Below are 14,417 nucleotides of genomic sequence, written 5' to 3' on the forward strand. Positions count from 1 at the left end.
GTGTCCCCGCTGTCCCCCGTACCAGCCCGAGGGGGGGGCAGCAGTTGTGGGTCCAGCTCCGCCCGTTTCAGGGGGGCCCCGGGGTCCTCTGAGCTCGGCTCCCGCGGCCTGGGGAACGCGTCAGGCCACGCCCACGGGCCACGCCCCCCACGGGCCACGCCCACACTCCATAGCCACACCCACAACCCCATAGCCACACCCACAACCCCATAGCCACACCCACAACCCCAGAACCACACCCACAACCCCATAGCCACACCCACAACCCCATAGCCACACCCACAAACCCAGAGCCACACCCACAACCCCAGAACCACACCCACAACCCCAGAACCACAGCCACACCCTCACAGGCCACACCCAGGGCCACGCCCTGACGGACCACGCCCACAGCCATGTGACCACACCCACTTCCAGGCCACACCCTGACCACACCCTCCCAGTCACGCCCACATCACAAACCCAGCCCCTCCCACCTCAAGAGCCGCGGCCACACCCCCTTTAATGACTTCCCTCAAAAGCCACGCCCCCGTGGGACACACCCACACAGGCCACGCCCACAGTCACACCCATCCACGCCCCGCCCCAAATCGCCCCCACCCCCTCAAGCCCCGCCCACCTCTTCCTGGCAGGGCGTGGCCTGGGGGCGTGGCCCAGGGCGGGGTCACTCCCCCAGCGCGGCAGGGGGGCGTGGCCAGGCCGCGAGGGGGCGGGGGCCTCGCCCCGGGAAGCTGCGGGCGCGGGGCCTTGTGGGCGGGGCCTGGGCTTTGTGGGCGGGGCCCGAGGGGCGCAGGCCACGCCCCCTCTGCGGCTCGGCCCCGCCCAGCTGGAAGTCGCCATCCATGGGGATGTAGGGGGGCCAGCATGGCCAGGTCCAGGGGGGGACGTCTGGGGGGGACACCGGGACATTTGGGGTCACCCCAAACCCCAATGGGGGCGTCTGGGGGGGACACGGCGACATTTGGGGTCACCCCAAACCCCAATGGGGGCGTCTGGGGGGGACACCGGGACATTTGGGGTCACCCCAAACCCCAATGGGGGCGTCTGGGGGGGACACCGGGACATTTGGGGTCACCCCAAACCCCCAATGGGGGCGTCTGGGGGGGACACGGCGACATTTGGGGTCACCCCAAACCCCAATGGGGTGGCGTCTGGGGGGACACCGGGACATTTGGGGTCACCCCAAACCCCAATGGGGGCGTCTGGGGGGGACACGGCGACATTTGGGGTGACCCCAAACCCAGGGATGGGGCTTTGGGACATTTGAGATGGGATTTGGGGTCCCCTTCCATTTAAGGGATGGGATTTGAGGTCGGGATTTGGGGTCGGGGTTTGGGGTCCAGATTTGGGTCAGGGATTTGGGGTCAGGATTTGGGGTCCAGATTTGGGGTCGGGATTTGGGGTCCGGATTTGGGGTCCAGATTTGGGGTCGGGATTTGGGGTCGGGATTTGGGGTCCGGATTTGGGTCCAGATTTGGGATCAGGATTTGGGATCAGGATTTGGGGTCAGGATTTGGGGTCGGGATTTGGGATCGGGATTTGGGGGTCAGGATTTGGGGGTCAGGATTTAGGGCCCAGATTTGGGGTCGGGATTTGGGGTCGGGATTTGGGGTCCCCTCCCATTTCCGGGACCGATATTTGGGGTGGGGGTGTCCCAGGAGGGTCCCCACCCCCCCCCCTTTACCTGCAGGGCGGTGCCGGGGCCGCGGCTCCCCCCAAAAATCTTCTGCACCTGCGGCAGCAGTCCGTGGGGTGGGGGGCACAGCCCGGGGACCCCCAGAGCCCCCCCCAGACCCCAAAAACCCCCCAGAGCCCCCCCCAGACCCCCCCAAACCCACCCCCATTCCCACCAGAGACCCCCCCAGAACTCCCCAGACCCCAAATCCCCCCCCAAACAATTTCAAGATCCCACAGGAATCCCCCCCCAAGACCCCCCGAAACCCCCCCAAGATTCCCCCCGAAAAACCCAAAATTTTGGGCAAGGACCCCTCACCCCCCGAACGAGTCCAAGACCCCATAGAAACCCCCCGAAAACCCCCCCCAGACCCCAAATGCCCCCAAAAAACCCCACCCCAGACCCCCCAAAACCCCTCCAAATCCCCCAGAACTCAAAACCCCCCCCAAGACCCCCAAATCTCCCCCCAAAACCAGACTCCAGACACCCCAGAATCCCCCGCAGACCCCCCAAAATCCCCCTCAAGACCCTCAGAACCTCTCCCAGATCCCCCAGACCCCAAATCCCCCTCAGACCCCCCAGAACAGCCCCAGATCCTCCAGACTCCAAAACCCCCCCAGACCCCAAACCCCCATCCCCCAAAAACAGACCCCAGACCCCCCAAACCCCCCAAGACCCCTCAAAAAACCCACCCCAGACTCCCAGAACCCCCCCAAACCCCCCCAAACACCGACCCCAGACCCTCAGAACCTCCTCCCAGATCCCCCAGACCCCAAAACCCCCCAAAAACCCCAAAATTTCGGCCCAGGACCCCTCCCCTCACTCACCGGGGAGGGCTGCGGGGGGCGCCGGGGAGGGGCGGGGGTCCGGGGGGGGGTCGAAGATGGGGGCGAGGAGCCGGACGAGCTCGGGCGAGCAGAAACGCCGGGGGTCCCTCTGCAGCACGGCCTCGGGCACGTGGAGGGGCGAACGAAGGCCAGGACCCCCGGGACCCCCACCCCTGGGGGAGCAAGGGGGTGAGACCCCCGAAAACAGCCCCAAAATAACCCCGGGACCCCCGGGACCCCCACCCCTGGGGGAGCAGGGGGGTGAGACCCCCGAAAATAGCCCCAAAATAACCCCGGGACCCCCGAAAATAACCCCAAATAACCCCAAAATAATCCCAAAATAACCCCGGGACCCCCGGGACCCCCACCCCTGGGGAGCAAGGGGGTGAGACCCCCGAAAATGTCCCCAAAATAACCCCGGGACCCCCGGAAAAAAACCCAAAATAACCCCAGGACCCCCGGGACCCCCATCCCTGGGGGAGCAGGGGGGTGAGACCCCCGAAAATGTCCCCAAAATAACCCCGGGACCCCCGAAAATAACCCCAAAATAACCCCAAAATAACCCCAGGACCCCCGGGACCACCACCCCTGGGGGAGCAAGGGGGTGAGACCCCCGAAAATATCCCCAAATAACCCTGGGACCCCCGAAAATAACCCCAAATAACCCCGGGACCCCCGAAAATAACCCCAAAATAACCCCCAAAATAACCCCAAAATAACCCCAAAATAACCCCGGGACCCCCGGGACCCCCACCCCTGGGGGAGCAGGGGGGTGAGACCCCCGAAAATGTCCCCAAAATAACCCCGGGACCCCCGAAAAAAAACCCACAAAATCCCCAAATCACCCCAGGACCCCCGAGACCCCCAACCCAATAGAGAAAAGGAGGGCGGGACCCCCCAAAAAAATCCCCAAAATCCCCCGGGACTTCCCCCAGATCCCCCAGGGGACCCCAAACCCACCCCCAGGAGAACCCAAAGCCCCCCCAGGACCCCCAAAGCCCCCCCAGACCCTCAAAGTCCCCCCAGGGACCCCCAAATTCCCCCCCCGCCCCTCTCCCAGTCCCTCCCAGTCCCTCCCAGTTCCGCACCCAGGCTCAGGTCCAGCACGGCATCCGGGGGGGGCGTTGTTGGGGGTGGGGGGCGGGGGTCGCCGAGCCCCCCCCCCAAAATCTCGGCGCTGGGTCTGCTCCAGGGACAGAACCAGCCCGCGCTGCTCCACGCGGCCTGGGGAGGGGGGCGTCAGCCCGAGACCCCCCCCCGAGGGGTTTGGGGGGTCCCAAATTCCCTCCCCCCGAAGGGTTTGGGGGGTCCCAACATCCCCGGAGGGGTTTGGGGGGTCCCAAATTCCTCCCCCCGAGGGGTTTGGGGGGGATGGGATTTGAGGGGGGGGGGGGGGGGTTGGGATTTGGGGTCCCCATCTCCTTCCTTCGACCCCTGGGATCCCTCCCCAGTCGTCCCCAAATGTCCCCAATGTCCCCAGTGTCCCCCAGTATCCCCAGTGTCCCCCCAGTATCCCCAGTGTCCCCAATCCCACCCAGTGTCCCCAATCCCCCCAGTGTCCCCCCCAGTGTCCCCAGTGTCCCCAATGTCCCCCAGTGTGTCCCCAGTGTCCCCAGTGTCCCCCACTGTCCCCAGTCCCCCCAGTATCCCCCCAATGTCCCCAATGTCCCCAGTGTCCCCAATCCCCCACTGTCCCCAGTGTTCCCAGTCCCTCCCAGTGTCCCCAGTGTCCCCAATGTCCCCCAGTCCCCCCAGTGTCCCCAGTCCCCCCAGTGTCCCCATTGTCCCCAGTGTCCCCCATTGTCCCCAGTATCCCCCAGTGTCCCCAGTGTCCCCAGTGTCCCCCAGTCCCCCCAGTGTCCCCCCAGTGTCCCCACAGTGTCCCCAGTCCCCCCAATGTCCCCAATATCCCCAGTGTCCCCCATTGTCCCCATTGTCCCCAGTATCCCCCCAGTGTCCCAGTCCCCCCAGTGTCCCCAGTGTCCCCCAGTCCCCCCAGTGTCCCCAGTCCCCCCAGTGTCCCCACCTGAGCACGAAGTGCAGGCACACGATGCCCTCGGGCGCCGCTCGCCCCCCGCCCATCACCGTGGCCTGGGTCTGTGCCCACAGGAAGCCCCCGCGCTTGGCCAGGAACCGGTACTGGCTGGTGACAGCCTGGCCCTTGCTCAGCACTGGGGGGGACACCCGGGGGTCACCGGGGGAGGGGGACTGGGGGGTCCTGGAGGGGGTCTGGGGGGTCCTGGGGAGGGTTTGGGGGGTCCTGAATGGGATTTGGGACAGTCCGGGGTCACCGGGGGGGAGATTTGGGGGGTCCTGGAGGGGATTTGGGGGGGTCCTGGGGAGGGTTTGGGGGGTCCTGAATGGGATTTGGGACAGTCCGGGGTCACCGGGGGGGGAGATTTGGGGGGTCCTGGAGGGGATCTGAGGTGTCTTGGAGGGAGTTTGGGGGGTTCTGGAGGGGATTTGGGACAGCCCGGGGTCACCGGGGGGATTTGGGGTGTCCAAGGGGGTGATTTGGGGGGTCCTGGGTGGGATTTGGGACACCCAGGGGGAGGGATTTGGGTTTGGATTTGGGGTTCCCGAGCGGATTTGGGGGTTCCCGGGTGGATTTTGGGGTTCCCGGGTGGATTCTGGAGTTCCCAGGGCAGTTTTGAGAGGATTTCCAGGCAGGTATTTGGGATTCCCGAGCGGATTTTGGGATTCCCGGGTAAATTTTGATGTTCCCGAGTGGATTTTGGGGTTCCCGAGCGGATTTTTGGGGTTCCCGAGCGGATTTTGGGGTTCGGGGCACTCACGGGTGTGGACGCTCCGGCTCAGGGTGTTGGAGTCGAGAGCGTGGACGAACTCGTAGAGGGAACAGCCCAGGAGCTCCTCGGGGTGGTACCCCGGCCACCTCCCCGATCCTGCACCCCAAAAACACCGGGGGGACACCCCGACATCGCTCTGACCCTGCACCCCAAAATCCCGGGGGGAAAACCCGGCCACCTCCCCGATCCTGCACCCCAAAAACACCGGGGGGACACCCCGAGATCGCTCTGAGCCCGCACCCCAAAATCCCGGGGGGAAACCCGGCCACCTCCCCGATCCTGCACCCCAAAAACACCGGGGGGACACCCCGACATCGCTCTGACCCTGAACCCCAAAATCCCGGGGGGGAACCCGGCCACCTCCCCGATCCTGCACCCCAAAAAACACCGGGGGGACACCCCGAGATCGATCCGAGCCCGCACCCCAAAATCCCGGGGGAATAATTGGAATTCGGAATCGCCAAATTTTGGGGATTTGGGGATCCAGGGTGATTTTGGGGGGTCTGGGGGATCCCGGGTTTTGGGGGGTCTGGGGTTCCCGGGGAGGGTCCCGGGGGGTGCCGGATTTAAGCGATTTTGGGGGGATTTGGAGTGAAATCCCGGGGGGTTCCTTAGAGATTTTGGGGTGAAATCCCGAGGGTTCCTTGAGGATTTTGGGGTGAAATCCCGGGGGGTTCCTTGAGGATTTTGGGTGAAATCCCGGGGGGTTCTTTGAGGATTCTGGGGTGAAATCTTGGGGGGTTCCTTAAGGATTTGGGGTGAAATCCCGGGGGGCTCCTTGAGGATTTTGGAGTGAAAATCCCGAGGGGCTCCTTGGGGATTTTGGGGTGAAATCCCGGGGGGCTCCTTGAGGATTTTGGGGTGAAATCCCGGGGGGTTCCTTGAGGATTTTGGGCAGAATCCCGAGGAACTCCTTGGAGATTTTTGGAGAAATTTGGGGGCTCTGCTGTCATAACGAATTCACAATCCGGGGGGTCTCGATGGGAGAGGATCCCCGGGAAGGTCTGGGGGGTCCCGGGGGGTTTTTTGTTGTTTTTTTTTTTGGGGTGGGGGTCTCCACCTGTCATCGCAGTAGGTGAACTTCATGTCCATGGGAGTGGCGAGTGAGGACGGTGCCCGAGCCCAGGGGGGGCCTCGATGGCCCCGGGGTGCGGGATGGCCTCGCAGATCAGCACCAGGCACCGCAGGGGGGGGTCCCCGCCCCCCGCCCCCGAGTACGTCCGCATGTGCCCCGCGCAGTGCAGAACCTGCGGGGGAGAGGGGGCGCGGCCTGGGAACCCCAAAACCATCCCAGAAATCCCCAGGGAACCCCAAAACCATCCCCGAAATCCCCAGGGAAATCTCCCCCAGAAATCCCCAGGGAACCCCCAAAACCTCCCCCTGAAACCGCCTGGGAACCCCAAAACCATCCCAGAAACCGCCTGGGAACCCCAAAACCATCCCCGAAACCGCCTGGGAACCCCAAAACCATCCCCGAAATCCCCAGGGAAATCTCCCCCCCGAAACCGCCCGGGAATCCCAAAACCATCCCCCCGGAAACCGCCTGGGAACCCCAAAACCACCCCCGAAACCGCCTGGGAACCCCAAAACCTCCCCCTGAAACCGCCTGGAAACCCCAAAACCACTTCCCGAAACCGCCTGGGAACCCCAAAACCATCCAGAAATCCCCAGGGAAATCTCCCCCCGAAACCGCCTGGGAACCCCAAAACCATTCCCCCAAATCCTGAGTGAAACCTCCCCCGAAATCCCCAGGGAACCCCCAAAACCTCCCCCAGAAACCGCCTGGGAACCCCAAAACCATCCCAGAAACGGCCTGGGAACCCCAAAACCATCCCCGAAACCGCCTGGGAACCCCAAAACCAGCCCCGAAACCGCCTGGGAACCCCCAAAACCAGCCCGAAACCGCCTGGGAACCCCAAAATCAGCCCCGAAACCGCCTGGGAACCCCAAAACCATCCCAGAAACCGTCTGGGAACCCCAAAACCACTTCCCGAAATCCCCAGGGAAATCTGCCCCCGAAACCGCCTGGGAACCCCGAAACCATTCCCCGAAACCGCCTGGAAACCCAAAACCACCCCCCGAAATCCTCAGTGAAACCTCCCCCCGAAACCGCCTGGGAACCCCAAAACCATCCCAGAAACCGCCTGGGAACCCCAAAACCATCCCAGAAACCGCCTGGGAACCCCAAAACCATTCCCTGAAATCCCCAGGGAACCCCAAAACCATTCCCCCCAAATCCCCGAAATCCCCGAAAACCCTCTGGGATTCCCTGTGCCCCAAATCCCAGTGTCCCCAAAATGTCCCTCAAATGTCCCCAAAAAGTCCCCAAGTGCCCCCAAAAAGTCCCCAAAAAGTCCCCAAAAAGTCCTCAAAAAGTCCCCAAATGTCCCCAAAGATCCCCAAAAAGTCCCCAAAATGTCCCCAAATGTCCCCCAAATGTCCCCAAAAAGTCCCCAAAATGTCCCCAAAAAGTCCCCAAAAAGTCCCCAAATATCCCCAAAATGTCCCCAAAAAGTCCCCAAATGTCCCCAAAATGTCCCCAAAATGTCCCCAAATGTCCCCCAAATGTCCCCAAATGTCCCCAAAAAGTCCCAAATGTCCCCAAATGTCCCCAAATGTCCCCAAATGTCCCCCAAAAAGTCCCCCAAAAGTCCCCCGTGCCCCCAAATGTCCCCAAAGATCCCCAAATGTCCCCAAAATGTCCCCAAAAAGTCCCCAAAAAGTCCCCAAAAAGTCCCCCAAATGTCCCCCAACGTCGCGCCCACCTTCCAGGACGCCGCTTTGAGGTTGAGGCAGCGCCCGCGCCCGGTCAGGGTGCTCTTCATGCGCAGCGAGAAACTGCGGCCAGAGCGCTCCCCCCGCCGCCTGGGACCCCCTGGGGGGCACAGGAATTTGGGGAGGGGGTCCCAAGGGTCATGGAGGGGTCACAGGAATTGGAGGGTCACAGATTTGGGGGGGTCCCGGGGGTCTCTTCATGCGCAGCGAGAAACTGAGGCCAGAGCGCTCCCCCCGCTATGGGGGCACCGCTGGGGGGCACAGGAATTTGGGGAGGGGTCCCAAGAATTTGGGGAGTCCCGGATTTGAGGGGTCCCGGGGGTCTGGGAGGGTCCCAGGGGGCTCTTCATGTGGCAGGGTGTTTATTTGGGGAGGGGTCTCAGGGGTATTTGGGGGATCCCGGGGGGGTCTCAGGGATATTTGGGGGTGAATTTGGGGAGGGGTCTCAGGGATATTTGGGTGATCCCGGGGGGGGGGGTCCAGGGATATTTTTGGGATGAATTTGGGGAGGGGTCTCAGGGTTTTTTGGGTGATCCCGAGGGGGTCTCAGGGATATTTGGGGGATCCCGAGGGGGTCTCAGGGATATTTTTGGGGTGAATTTGGGGAGGGGTCTCAGGGATATTTTTGGGGTGAATTTGGGGAGGGGTCTCAGGGATATTTGGGTGATCCCGGGGAGGTCTCAGGGATATTTGGGGGTGAATTTGGGGAGGGGTCTCAGGGATTTTTGGGGGATCCCGGGGGGGGTCTCAGGGATATTTGGGGGTGAATTTGGGGAGGGGTCTCACCCTGGCGGGGGCTCAGCACGTCCTGCAGCTCCTCGTGGTCGCAGGGGTGCACGAAGTCGAACACGCTGTGCCCGATCAGCTCCAGCTGGGGGGGCCCGGGGGGGTCACACCCCAAATTTTGGGGGTCCCCGGACCCCCCCCCCCCACCCCAACATTGGGATCCCCCTGCAGAATTTTGGGGACCCCCCCCCGGACAAAATTTGGGGCATCCCAGGAAGATTTTTTGGGAGTTTTGGGGTCTCCCCTTGACAGATTTTGGGGCCCCCCAAAGGAGATTTTTGGGGTTCCCCACGATAGATTTTTTGGGGCTCCCCAGAACAGATTTTGGGGCTCCCCAGAACAGATTTTGGGGCTCCCCAGAACAGATTTTGAGGGCCTCTCAGCAGATTTTTGACCCCTCCCAAGCAAATTTTCTCCCCTTCCTCGATGCGCCCCAAATGGAATTTTTTTGACGCTCCCCCGCCAGATTTCGGGGATCCCCCGGACGCATTTTTGGGTCTCCCCGGTGGATTTTTGGGGTCTCCCCGATGGATTTTTGGGGGTCCTCCCCTCTCCTGCCCTCACCTGGCTGAGCCCCAGCAGGCGGCTGACGTTCTCGGACAGGTAAATCATGTCCCCCGCCCTCGCCTCAGCACCATCACGAAGCCCGCTCAGAGCCTGCAGGTAGCAGCCGTCCACGGCCTCGGGCCGCCGCCGCCCACGCGCCTGGGGGGTCCCCAAAAAAATGAGGGGGGGGTCGGGGGGATCCCCAAAAGGGTCGGGGGTCTCGGGGGGTTAAGGGTAAATCGCGCCCCCCCCCCTTTGGGTTTGGTTATTCAGGCGCTTTTTGGGGGTCTGGGGGTGTCTAGGGGGGACCCTTGGAGGGTCTGGGGGTGTCAGGGGGTCCCCAAAAAAATGGGGGGGTCGGGGGGATCCCCAAAAGGGTCGGGGGGTCTCGGGGGGTTGAGGGTAAATCGCGCCCCCCCCCTTTGGGTGTGGTTGTTCAGGCGGTTTTTGGGGAGTTTTGGGGGTCTGGGGGTGTCAGGGCATCCCCCAAAAAAATAGGGAGAGGTCGGGGGGGGTCCCGAAAAGGGTCGGGGGTCTCGGGTAAAACCCGTCCTTGGGGGGTTCCCAGTGGTTTTTTGGGATTTGGGGGATTTTTTGGATTCCCGCCGTACATTCGGGATTTTTGGGGGGATTTTTGGAATTCCCAAAGTACATTCGGGATTTTTTTTTTGGATTTTAGGGATTCCCGCCGTACATTCAGGATTTTTTTGGGATTCCCACCGTACATTCGGGATTTTTTTTTTGGATTTTTGGGATTCCCAATGTACATTCGGGATTTTTCGGGGGGATTTTTGGGATTCCCGCCGTACATTCGGGATTTTTTTGGGGGATTCCCAACGTACATTCGGGATTTTTGAGATTCCCGCCCTACATTCGGGATTTTTTTGAGATTCCCGCCGTACATCAGGATTTTTTTTTAGGGATTCCCAATGTACACTCGGGATTTTTCGGGATTTTTTTTGAGATTCCCGCCCTACATTCGGGATTTTTTTGAGATTCCCGCCGTACATTCGGGATTTTTTTGGGATTCCCGCCCTACATTCGGGATTTTTTTCGGGATTTTTTTTTTTTTTTTTTTTTTTTTTTTTTTTTGGGGAGGGGTTCTGACCGGCTGCCAGCAGGCGGTGCACGCGCAGGTAGCTGATGGTCAGGCGCATGATGGACGCTTTGTCCAGGTGGGCGCTGACGCCGCGGGCGAAGGGCAGAGCCAGCGCCAGCTGCCCGAACACCTCGGCCTCGCGGCTGCGCCGGCAGCGGGCGGCGTCCCGGGAACGCTCCCGGCGACCCTCGGGGTCGGCCTGGGGGAGACCCCAAAAATTCAACCCCAAAAACCCCGAATTCAAACCCAAAAACCTCCCTGTATCCCCGTAAAACCCATATAAAACTCACGGGACTTCCCCAAACCATCCCCCAGTGAAGCCACCCGGCCCCGGGAACGCTCCCGGCGACCCTCGGGGGTCGGCCTGGGGGAGACCCCAAAAAATTGAATCCCCAAAAACCCCGAATTCAAACCAAAAACCCCGAATTCAACCCCAAAAACCCCGAATTCAACCCCAAACCCTCAAATTCAACCCCCAAAAACCTCAAATTCAACCCCAAAAACCTCATTATAGATCAAAAATAATCCCAAATTGAACACCAAAACCTTCCCCCAAACCATCCCCAGTGAAGCCCCACCCCGCTCCCGGCGGGGACCCCAAAAAAATCAACCCCCAAACCCCAAATTCAACCCCAAAACCCCCAAATTCAACCCCAAAAACCTTCCTGTATCCCGATAATTCCCATTCCTTTGCGTTCCCACCATTTCCCCCCAATTTTTTGCTTTTTTCTCAATTTTTTTTCCCATTTTCCCACGATTTCCCACCATCCCATATCTCCATTTTTCCTCGTTTTTCCCTCATTTTTCCCCATTTTTCCATGGTTTCCATTCCCGTATCCATATCCCCATTTTCTCTCTTTTTTTTCCTGTTTTTCCCCTTTTTTCCCCATTTTTTCCCATTTTCCCCCCGTTTTTCAAAGATTTCTCATTTCCCCACCATTTCCCGTGGGTTCTCCCCATCCCATATCCTCATTTTCCCCATTTTTTTTTCCTGTTTTCCCCCCATTTCCTCCCCGTTTTTCCGGGAATTTCCATTTTCCCGTGGTTTCCCGCGTGTTTCCGTTCCCGTGTCCCACGTCCCCATTTTTTCCCCTTTATTTTTTGCTATTTTCCTCTTTTTTTCCCCATTTTCCCTCCGTTTTCCCACTATTTCCCATTTCCCATGATTTTCTGTGTGTTCCCCACTCCAGTGTCCCATATCCCCATTTTTCCTTGCTTTCTCCCCGTTTCCCCCATTTTTCCGGGATTTCTCATTCTCCCAGGGTTTCCCGTGTCCCATATCCCCATTTCCCCCATTTTCCCATTTCCCCCATTTTTTCCCCGTTTTTTCCCAATTTTTTCGCTGTTTTTCCTCATTTTTTCCCGTTTTCCCCATTTTTTCCCCGATTTTTCCCATTTTTTCGGCTGTTTTTCCCCATTTTCCCCCCATTTTTCTCCGATTTTCCCCATTCTTTCACTGTTTTCCCTATTTCCCCCCCGTTTTTCCCATTTTTTCGCTGTTTTTCCCCATTTCCCCCATTTCCCCCATTTTCCCCCATTTCCCCCCATTTTTCCCCCATTTCCCCCCATTTTTCCCCGTTTTTTCCCATTTCTTCGCTGTTTTTCCCCATTTTCCCCATTTTTCCCCCATTTCCCCCCATTTTTCCCCGTTTTTTCCCATTTCTTCGCTGTTTTTCCCCATTTTTCCCCCATTTCCCCATTTTTCTCCCATTTTTCGCTGTTTCCCCCCATTCTTTCACTGTTTTTCCCCATTTTTCCCCCGTTTTTCCCCTTTTTTCGCTATTTTTCCCCATTTTTCCCCATTTTCCCCCATTTTTTCCCCATTTTTTCCCCATTCTTTCACTGTTTTTCCCCATTTTTTCCCCGATTTTCCCCATTCTTTCACTGTTTTCCCCCATTTTCCCCCCATTTTTCCCCCATTTTTCCCCGTTTTTTCCCATTTCATTCGCTGTTTTTCCCCATTTTTCCCCATTTTTCCCCCATTTCCCCCCGGTTTTTCCCATTTTTTCGCTGTTTTCCCCCATTTTCCCCCCATTTTCCCCCATTTTTTCCCCCATTTTCCCCATTTTTCCCCATTTCCCCCCATTTTTTCCCCCATTTTTTCGCTATTTTCCCCATTTCCTCCCCGATTTCCCCCATTTTTCCCCATTTTCCCCATTTTTCCCCATTCTCCCCCATTTCCCCCCCGTTTCCCCGCTCTCCCGGCTCTCGCGGGCGTTCCGGGGCCGTGGGGCCGCGCACCGTGCGGCGCTCGGGACGGGCTGTTCCCGTTCCCTGTTCCCGTTCCCGTTCCTGGCCCTGGCTCCGAGCCGGGGGCCGCGGCCGGGGGAGCGCCAGGGGCCCCGAGGGGGCGGGGCCATGCAAATCCATGCTGATTTATGCAAATGAGGGGGCGGGGAAGGCGGGAATGGGCGGGTTGGGAATGGGATCAGTACAACGGAACGGGACTGGGACCAGTACCGGAATGGAACTGGGACCAGAACCGGGCACTGACTGGGACCAGTACAAGAATGGAACTGGGACTGGAACCAGGCACTACCTGGGACCAGTACAGGAATGGGACTGGGACTAGAACCGGGCTCTGACTGGGACCAGTACAGAAATGGAACTGGGACTAGAACCGGGCTCTGACTGGGACCAGTACCGGGCACTGACTGGGACCAGTACCGGAATGGAACTGGGACCAATACAGGAATGGGACTGGGACTAGAACCGGACTCTGACTGGGACCAGTACCGGGCACTGACTGGGACCAGTATCGGGCACTAACTGGGACCAGTACAGAAATGGAACTGGGACCAATACAGGAATGGGACTGGGACTAGAACCGGGCACTAACTGGGACCAGTACAGAAATGGAACTGGGACCAGTACAGGGCACTACCTGGGACCAGTACAGGAATGGGACTGGGACTAGAACCGGACTCTGACTGGGACCAGTACCGGGCACTGACTGGGACCAGTACAGAAATGGAACTGGGACTAGAACCGGGCACTAACTGGGACCAGTACAGAAATGGAACTGAGACCAGTACCAGGGCACTAACTGGGACTAGAACCGGACTCTGACTGGGACCAGTACCGGAATGGAACTGGGACCAGTACCGGGCTCTGACTGGGACCAGCACCGGGCACTAACTGCGACTAGAACCGAGCACTAACTGGACCAGTACCGGAATGGGACTGGGACCAGTAGCGGGCACTGACTGGGACCAGAACTGGGCTTTGACCAGGACCAGTACAAGGTACAAAACTGGGACCAGCACCAGCCACTAACTGGCCCCAGTACAGGGCGCTAACTGGGACCAGCACCAGGCGCTAACTGGGGACCAGTACCAGGCGCTAACTGGGACCAACACTCAGCTCTGACTGGGACCAGTACAGGGCGCTAACTGGGACCAGTACCAGGCGCTAACTGAGACCAACACTCAGCTCTGACTGGGACCAGTACCAGGCGCTAACTGGGACCAGCACGGCCCGCAGGAGCACACACGCGTGTCCCACACGTGTCCCACACGAGGCCACTCGTGTCCCCCCCATGTCCCCCCCCCCCCCAGGACACGCAGTGACCCCACACCGACACTTCTGGGGTCCCCCCTCGTGCCGGGACACCCCCCCCCCCCCCGGTGCCACGTGGGACCCGCCCCCCCCCCCCCAAATTCGGGGGGTCCCACCCTGATCCGGGACCTTCCAGAGGGGTCCCAAAGTCCCCAAACTCCTCCTGAGCCCCCCCCAGGAACAGCCCCCGATTGGGGGGGCGGGTCCCGACCCCCCCCCCCATTCTGCCACGGGACCCTCAAACCGTCCCCGGGACCCCCCCCCGGTTCCCGATCCCGCCCCCCCCGGGGGTCCCCGGTGCTGGGACAGCCAAAGGGGGGCGGATCCCGCGTCCCCCCCCTCCC

The 14,417-nt window shown here is 60.3% G+C and overlaps 1 pseudogene; it reads right to left on the reverse strand.

Annotated features, from left to right (window-relative positions):
* Positions 1–664: 664 nt before the first annotated feature.
* Positions 665–14,055, reverse strand: LOC148220545 (hypoxia-inducible factor 3-alpha-like; annotated as a pseudogene).
* Between the last annotated feature and the right edge of the window lie 362 nt (positions 14,056–14,417).

Source organism: Sturnus vulgaris, chromosome 35 (genome assembly GCF_052056855.1).
Source record: "Sturnus vulgaris isolate bStuVul1 chromosome 35, bStuVul1.hap1, whole genome shotgun sequence".
In the NCBI taxonomy this organism is placed as follows: Eukaryota; Metazoa; Chordata; class Aves; order Passeriformes; family Sturnidae; genus Sturnus; species Sturnus vulgaris.